The following is a 9040-nucleotide window of genomic DNA, read 5'->3' on the forward strand; positions in this document are numbered from 1 at the left end:
GATGCACGTGTAGGACCATGGCTCCTCCCTGGTCACGTGGTGGTGCCGGCCTGATTAACTTCCGGAACGTCCCATCTGGCTACAATGCAGGGGGAGGCGGGGTAGGGTTGTTGACAGATGCTCCTCTGGCTAGGCAGTTAGTTGGAACAGCTTTAGTTGTCGACACGCTCAGTATTATTTAAATTATTTTGATTTCTATACAATCATCAATATTTATCTTGTTTTATTTATTAGCACGCTAGTGTGTGTATGTTGTGTGTGTGTGTGTGTGTGTGTGTGTGTGTGTGTGTGTGTGTGTGTTGAGGTCAGAAAACAACTTTCTATTCTTTCTTTCCACTTTGTGGATCTCAAAAGATACAGCTCAGGTCTTAAGCACTTTAACCTACAGAGGCATCTCTCTGGTCCATAAATATTCACGAATTTATGTAAAACCCGACATAATAAAGGACTACACATCACACACACACACACACAGAGAGAGAGAGAGAGAGAGAGAGAGAGAGAGATACCCTAGATGTACCTGTAAATATTTTTATTTTATTGACGTTATTCAGAATGAGTATCTAATGAAGTAGAAACTTTTTTCTGCTGTAGTGGGAATTAAACCTAGAACGTTGCACATACCAGACAAGCATTCTCTGAGCTATCCTGCAGCCCCATTTCTTCGTTTCTTTAATTTAGTTTTTAAAATTTATACATTTTTATTTTATGTGTACAAGTGCTTTGCCTGAATAGGAAGGCCTTGGAGCCTCTGGAACTGGCATTACATGAGGTTGAGTTGGCCTGTGTGTCCAATAGAACCAGAGTTCTCAGCAAGAGCGGCCAGCACTCTTAACTGCTCAGCTATCTCTCCACCTTCCTTCTGTCCTTCCTTTCTTTCCTTTCCTTCTCTTCATTCCTTTCCCTTCCCCTTCCTTCCTTCTTTCTTTTCCTCTTCCTTCCTCCTTCCCTTCCTCTTCCTTTCTCCTTCTTTTCCCTTTCCCTTCCTTCCATATCCCTTCCTTTCTTTCCCTCCCCTTCCCCTTCCTTCCTTCTTTTCTTCCTTTCCCTTCCCATCCCTTCCTTCCTTTTCCTTTTCCTTCCCTTCCCCTTCCTTTCTTCCTTTCTTTCCTTTCTTCTTCCTTCCTTTCCCTCCCTTGCCTTCCTTCCTTTCCTCTTCCTTCCTTTCCCTTTCTTTCCCTTCCACTTCCTTCCTTCCCTCTTTCCTTCATTTCTTTTTATCTAATGCAATGTTTCATTATCTAGTATGAGGTAGCCTTGAACTCATAATCCTCTTCCCTCTGTGTCCTGTATGCTGAGATTGCAAGCATGTATCCGGGTGACAAGCTGAAGCTTCTTTATTTAAAAAGATACAATTCAAATTCTTTAAAAAAAAAAAGAATTCAACATGGGCACTGAAGGAGCTCAGTGGCCTGCCACAAAGCCTGATGAATTATCCATCTCCAGGCCCCACATGATGGAAGGCAAGAACAATCTAACTCTATTAAGTTGTCATCTGACTTGTGATGCACAGAGAGAGAGAGAGAAAAAGAGAGAGAGAGAGAGAGAGAGAGAGAGAGAGAGAGAGAGAGAGAGAGAGAGAGAGAGAGAGAGAGAGAGAGAGAGAGAGAGAGAGAGAGAGAGAGAGAGAGAGAGAGAAACAGGGAGAGACAGAGACAGAGACACACAGAATAATTTAAAATACTAAATCCAAATAATATGTAATCCATTTTTTGAAAGTGTATTCATGGTTGCAGGTCTTCATTCCCAGTACTTAAAAGGCAAAGGCAGGTGGACCTTGCTGGGTTTCAGGCCAACCAAATCTACACAGAGACTCTGTCTCAGAAAAAAAATCAATTTGGTAATAGTTTAGTCAAAATTGTGCAACCAATGCACTTATCTAATTCCAGAACATATTTATCATCTCAAAAGAAAATCTCATACTTATTATTAGTCATTACCTGCCTCCTTTTCATATTATAAAAAGTAATTCCTTTTTATAGTTGAATAATTTTTCATTGTGTGGATATACTATTTTTTGTTTATCCTAGCATGACTGGTTTTACCTTGTTTCCACTTTTTTGGCTTTTATAGATAAAACTGCAGTGGATATTCACATACAAGTTGCAATGGTCATGTGTGTGTACAGGTCATATTCAAGATGGTCATTTTCAACTCTTTCAGTTATGTACCTAGTAGTGAAATTGCTAGATCAGGTGCAAGTCTATATTTAATCTTATAGAACCTACCAGAGTTTTTCAAAGGAGTACACACTTTTACATTGCTATCAGCAGTGCACAATGGTTTTTACTCCTCTCCAGCCTTGCCAAGAATTATTACTTTCTGTCATTTATTGTTATTCTTTCTTTACGTGCATGTGTGCATGTGGATGCCTATGGAAGCCAGAAGGGTGCACCCGATGCCCTGCTCTTCAGCTGGAGTTACCAGCAGTTGTGAATTACCTGAGATGGATGTTGGGGATCAAACTGGGTTCCTTGGTAAGAGCAGAAAGAGCCCTTAACAACTTAGCTATCTCTCGAGCCTCCATTGTCAGTCTCTTTTTCTTATAGCCATCCTGGTAGGTATGAAGTGGTGTTTCATTGTGATTTTGATTTGTATTTTCCTGATAACTAATGATGTTGAGCACGTTTTTCATACACTGATTGGTCACTCATATATCTTCTTTGGATGAATGTCAGCTCACATCCTTTGCCCACTTTTAATTAGTCAACTTATTACTGATTTGGAAGAGTTCTTGCAGGGCTGGAGATCAAACCCAGGTTCTCATGAATTTGGGGCAAGGATTCTATCATTGAGTTCCAGGGTTCTTGACATGTTTTGGATGCTAAGCCTTAATCGTGTAGTCTTAATCATGGAAATGATTCGTGATTAGAGAAATCTTGCTTATCTTGTTTGTCCTATGTGTGAGGGACCATCTTTCATCCTTCCTTCTCTAACCCAGAAGGTTCCCTAACATTCTCTTTCTGGAGGATAGACGCCTGGGGAAACACATAGAGACAATTCACTTTGTATAACTTCAATAATTCAAGTATCAGTACTGAAATATTTTATTTTAAAGAGAGACCTTACTGAAGACTTCAGGGTTTTGTGACCAGAGGAGAACAAGGCATACACCAACTGGAATTTAAAAAGTCATTTACCGGCCCTTCCATGAAGATGTATTATTTCAAATGTAAGGCTCTTCTTTTCACAAGCTTATTGTGGTGTGTGTCTGTGAAGAGATGGGTCAGTGGTTAAGTGTACTGGCTGCAATTCCAGATGACCCGGGTTTGATTCCTAGAACCCACGTAACCATCAGCAACTCCCATTCTAGGAGATCTAACCCCCTCTCTGGCTTCCAAGGGCACTAGACACACACATGGTGCACAGGTATAAATGCAGGCAATATGCTAATGCACAAAACAAAAATTATTTTTAACTTTATTAACATACATTAATTATGCTTAATTACATATTTCACTGTAACATTTTCATATATGTATAATAATGTGTCTTGGTCATATTCACCCTCATTACTCCATCTTGTCCCTCTCCCACTTCCACTGGAGCTCTCCTTCTTCCCAGAGTTACAGGAGTGTGTTTGAGGGGTTATTTACAAGAGTATGGGCAACTGACAGTGGCTATTAACACAGAAGAAAAGGCCTCTCTTTCAATAGTCATTACCTGCCTAAATGTCCTCAAGAAAGTGTGCGGTCTCATGAGTCCCTTCCCACTCCATGACAGGGTAATGAGGGGCCCAATCTTGTGCAAGTAACCACAGCTTCCGGGAGTTCAAAAGAATGCTAAATGTGCCCAGAAAACAGCATGCCAATCGCCCTCAACCCTTCTTTCAACTCTTATATTCCTACCCCCTCTTTGGGGGATGTTTCCACAGTTCTGAAGTGGGTGGTTTAGATGTTCCATTTGGGACTGGGCTGCCAACATGAAGACTCTTACCTTCAGCATCTGGATCATGTGTGAGTCTCTGCAGTAGTCACTACCCATGGCAAAAAGAAGCTTCACCGACCAAAGCTGACAGCAGCCTTACTCTATGGCAGAAACAGAAACATGTAGACCGCGATTAGACAGGCGCCCTGGACCTATGACCTCTCCAGTCTCCAATTTTAAATTTTTAAAAAAATATTTATTTTAGTGTTTGGTGAGTGTGTGTGCGCGCACTTTCTACCAGGTAGGTCCCAGGAATATAACTCAGATTGTCAGGATTGCCAGCAGGCTCCCTGTCTAGCTCATACTAGCTTTGCGCTCAAAACTCCTCTGCTTCAGCCTCCCCTGTGCTGGGAACGCAGGCAAATACCACATACAAAACAAGACGGTCCAGCTGGGCAGTTGGTGGTGCACGCCTTTATTCCCAGCACTTGGGAGGCAGAGACAGGTGGATCTTTGTGAGTTTGAGGCCAGCCTGGTCTACAAGAGCTAGTTCCAGGACAGGTTCCAAAGCTACAGAGAAACCCTGTCTCAAAAAGAAAAAAAAAAAACCCAAGACCATCCTTCTGGTTCTGTTGGGTCTCTAGGACCTGAGCCCAGAGCTTTGTGTATGTTAGGAAAGTACTATCATTACACTAGCCCTAAGCATTAGAGCAATATTAATGAAAGTCTTAGAGAATCGTTATCTTTTATATTTTTATTCTGGAGCCCAGCCTTTGATGGCTGAGTCATCTCTCTAGCCCATGAATCACAGTATTTGATCCTTGGGTCTTAGACCAATTTCATTCCATACTATTCAACACTTGGTGACCTATGCTATAGTAACTAATTATAAGTGCTTTCACTTTTTGTGTGGCTTAGTCTAGCTCTGGAGTTAGCAAACTTTATCTATAAAAAACAGAGAATGGATGTCTTAGGGTCGGGGAGAGGGGCATGAAGCAAAATCAAGAGCATAGTGTAGGAATTTATATAAGAGAAAATTGATTTACATAAGCACTTCACTGAAAATTTTCAAAATATAACACTATTCCTTTAATATACAGATTTAATAATACAGGCCTACTAACTAGAAAGATGACATGCTTTTATAAAAGTGAATGGTATTTCTCATAATTAGGGTTCAGAATGAGTATTCCTGATCAGTAAATTCAGCTGCAGATAGTCATAGATTAACATTTATCTGTAATAAGATTTGTGAATTTGATCTTTGAAATGTTTTTCACAGAGATAAATACTACCATATATCTGTATCAGTCCACAGGGTATTATTGTAATTAAGCATATTAATCTCTAAGAAGGCATTTAAACAATTCTATTAGTTTATACTTTTAAAAAATTTTATGTGACTGGGTGGTGGTGGTGCACGCCTCCCAGCACTCAGGAGACAGAGGCAGGGAGGATCTCTGTGAGTTGGAGGCCAGCCTGGTCTACAGAGCATGTTCTAGGACAGGCTCCAAAGCTACAGAGAAACCCTGTCTCGAAAAACCAAAAAAAATTTATGTGTATGAGTGTTTTGCCTGCATGCATGTCTATGCAACACATGTGTGTGGTGCCCATGGAGGGCAGAAGAGGGCATCAGACCACCCTAAAGGTTGTAAGTTGTCTTGTGGGTATTGGGAATTGAACCCAGGGGCTTCTGCAAGAGCTGCCAGGGCTCTCAAATACTGAGCTATCTCTCCAGCCTTCATTTATACTCTTGGTGTTCATTCTTTTTCTTCAGGGTAGGGAATCAAAGACAGTCACTTCGCAGCATGCCTCTGCATTGCAGATTAATAACCTTCAGTACAAGTTTGAACAAAAGTTCCTTAACTGTACGGTTATGTTAAATTTTGAAATACAGAGGCTTTTGCACTTGAATTATGACCTGGAAAAATGATGTTGGAACTGAAATCTGGGTTTGGGAAATAGATCCACTACAAATTTATAGAAGAATGCAAACCTTTTAAAATCAGTTAAGTAACATTTTTATTTATTCTTTGAGAATATTATACACATACATATCCAATGTATTTTGATCACAGTCATCCCTCATTCCCCCAAATTCTCCTCCCTCCCAACACATCTCAGTCATGCTCCTGCAGACACACACACACACACACTGAATAAATGTTAAAAAAAATGAAGACACAAACATCATAAAAAATCATTTATCAAGTATATAGCAGAAGATAATTTTAAAAACCATTGGGTGTTCTTAAACAGATGTGGAGGGTGGTGCTTCTCACTCAGAGTACTTTCAGTCTCGTCCTGAGCACAAAGAAATTTCAACTGCTAAGCTCTAGAACGGCAGCTGGCAGGGCAAATCAGAAACACTCAGTTTCCACCTCTGAGAAGAGTCAGGGAGCTTATGATGGTTCCGTCCATGAGAGTGAGCGAATGACCTGCTCTCAGGGAGAGTGGAGCCCTCAGCTGTGAGGAGGCCATATCTCCAAGATGTTGAGGCGAGGTGGGGGTGAAAGAATGCTTGACTAACTATGCTATGAATACGATGGCCTAGCCTGATAGTCATCTGTGCTGGGAAGCGATTCAATGTTACCACTTGCTGTGACAACGTTGCTTGGATGAGGAGAGTCGGAGGACACAGTGTCCCCAGGATGCAATTCCATTTCTCAGTCAGAGGACACTATTCCCAGACAGGTGTCTTCGGCTTGCAAGCTAATTTAGTTCAGGCCCTTGAGTTGTCTTGATTATATAGTCCAAGAAAGGAAGTGAAGGAACTGAAGAAAAATAGACACGCCCACAGAAAATGTAAACATGTCTACTGTATCTTCTAATTACTTTCAGACACTTATCTCCAGTCACTAAATCTACCATTTCACAGATCCTCCAGGAGAGCGCCCTAGCTTTTCCCCTCTCTCCTTCTGCTTTCTCCTATCCCCCCTCCCTCTCTCTCTTTTCTCCCCAGTCTCACTGTGTAACCCAGGTTGGCCTTGAACTCGCACTCCTCCTGCAGCAGCTTCCCCAATGCTGCATTCATAGGCATTATTCACCACGGCCAGCTCGCATGGTGTTTCTCAATACGATATACTCTGTACCTCTTTCTCTCTTGGGCTCAAGTTCTCACAAAAGCTGCTGTGGAGCCGAAATCCCCCATCCTCGCATGTAATCAACCTTGCCACGTTTGATTTTCCCAGCTGAGGCTTCATTAGTTCTCTGTGGCGAACCTCTCCCTCGCTGGCTACGATGATGGTTCACACCTGTAATCCCAACACCCAAGAGGTTAAAACGCCAAGATTGCCACAAGCCGAGGCTGTGTTAACAGTGATTTCAAGGACAACCTGGGCTAGAGAGTAAGACCTGGTCTCACCTCCTGCTGCAAACAGCAAATGGAACATAGGAACCTCCTCCTCTAACCAAGCCAGCCTGCCCGCTGCTCCAGAATATAGCTTTGCTGCCGCACTTGCTTGTGTTGGCATCCTCAGATAAACATAAACCATTTGGATTTTGACTCTTTTACAACAAAACTGAAATGGGCTTGTTTGAGGAACCGTGTCTTGACCCCATTAGACTAATGGTCCTTAGGTGGTGTAACTTCTCTGCCCGGAGAGGTTCCCAAACTCCTATTAGAGATCCCACTCTTGCTGTGGAAGGTAGGGTTGTCTAATGCGCCCTTTACAAAGGCACGTGGTCCTTGTTGCACCCATATATCTTTGTCTGGCTATTAAGTCAAACATTTAATCTAGAGTCTACAGTGAAGAAATTGACCAAATTTTATTTATTTAGGTACTGGGGGTGGAACAGACAGCCTCACATATGCTAGGCAAGCCCTCAGCTACTGAGCTAGAATACTCCAGTCCTCTGAAAAGTGTAACTCCAACCTGAAGCTAGAGATTTTTTTAATTTAATTTTATTTTTTGGTTTTCCCAAGACAGGGTTTCTCTGTGTAGCTTTGGAGCCTGTCCTGGAACTTGTTCTGTAGACCAGGCTGGCTTCAAACTCACAGAGATCTGCCTGCCTCTGCCTCCAAAGTGTTGGGATTAAAGGTGGGTGCCACCACAGCCCGGCTGAGGATTTTTAAAATATAGAGATTATCAAGGTTGGGTCTGATCTAATCAAGTTTCTGAACTAAAGAAAGTACACTGGGTTCTCCCTGAAGAAAAATGTTCAAAATGTGAGAAGGAGCAAAGGAAATAGAAATAGTGTTTATGCCGAAATGGAGAACAGGTCACATAGCAAAGAATGCGGTGGTCACTGGCAGTGGTCCCAGCTTAGCAGTCAATAATGAAATAGGGCCCTCAACCATATCACCCTGAGGAACTGGACTCGGCCTGCAGTGAAAGAGGGCCAATGCTCTTGTTTGTGCAAGCCTTGCTTTCTTTATTCCATAAGTGTGAAGCAGAAGACTTTAAGTTCCTAGATGAGGGGAAAGGACTTTTTGAAATTTGGTTTTGGAACCTTTTCCCACCACAGCCACAGTACGGAGCTGCAACGGGAACTTGCTTTATTAACTGCTATGCTGGAGTTAAGGAGAGAGAACCATTGCCAACCACGAAGGCACTTGTCCTTAAGTACCTAGCAAGATCATTACTGTTGGCATGTACTTCCTGCCTCCTGTGTGAAAAACAACTTTTGCTGAGCGCCTGATGATTTCTGGCCATCTTCACACGGATGGCTCATCAGTCCCAGGAGCTCAGCAAGTCCCACTCCAAATTTCCTCTCCCAAATGTGTCCTTCACCCTTTATACCCAACTCTGTTAATGGCCACTTCAAATCTCCACTTATCTCAGGGCTTAAAGCCTCAGGCACTTTTGACTTCTTGCCACCACATTCAATCTAGTGCCAAGTGCTCTTTATTCCCACCGCCTTTTCTCTGATGGCTATAGAAGACTGGGCTCTGGAGAGAGAGAGAGAGAGAGAGAGAGAGAGAGAGAGAGAGAGAGAGAGAGAGAGAGAGAGAGAGAGATTCAAACTGTGAGCAGGATTTAAAGGGAGAGAGTCCCAATTGAAGACTTTGATGCCATAGCAGGTTCCATGGTAAAGAATGCACTTGACCCCTGGACGCTGAGCGTGCCGGTATAATATCTCTCCCCCACAAGAGCCCTGCAGCTGCTCTCTTGGGAGCAAATTCTGATTAGCACAGCTCTAATGGTGCCACTTCTCTGCTCTTCCTTCTACC

This window comes from Myodes glareolus, chromosome X (assembly GCF_982192425.1).
Source record: "Myodes glareolus chromosome X, mMyoGla1.1, whole genome shotgun sequence".
Taxonomy (NCBI): Eukaryota; Metazoa; Chordata; class Mammalia; order Rodentia; family Cricetidae; genus Myodes; species Myodes glareolus.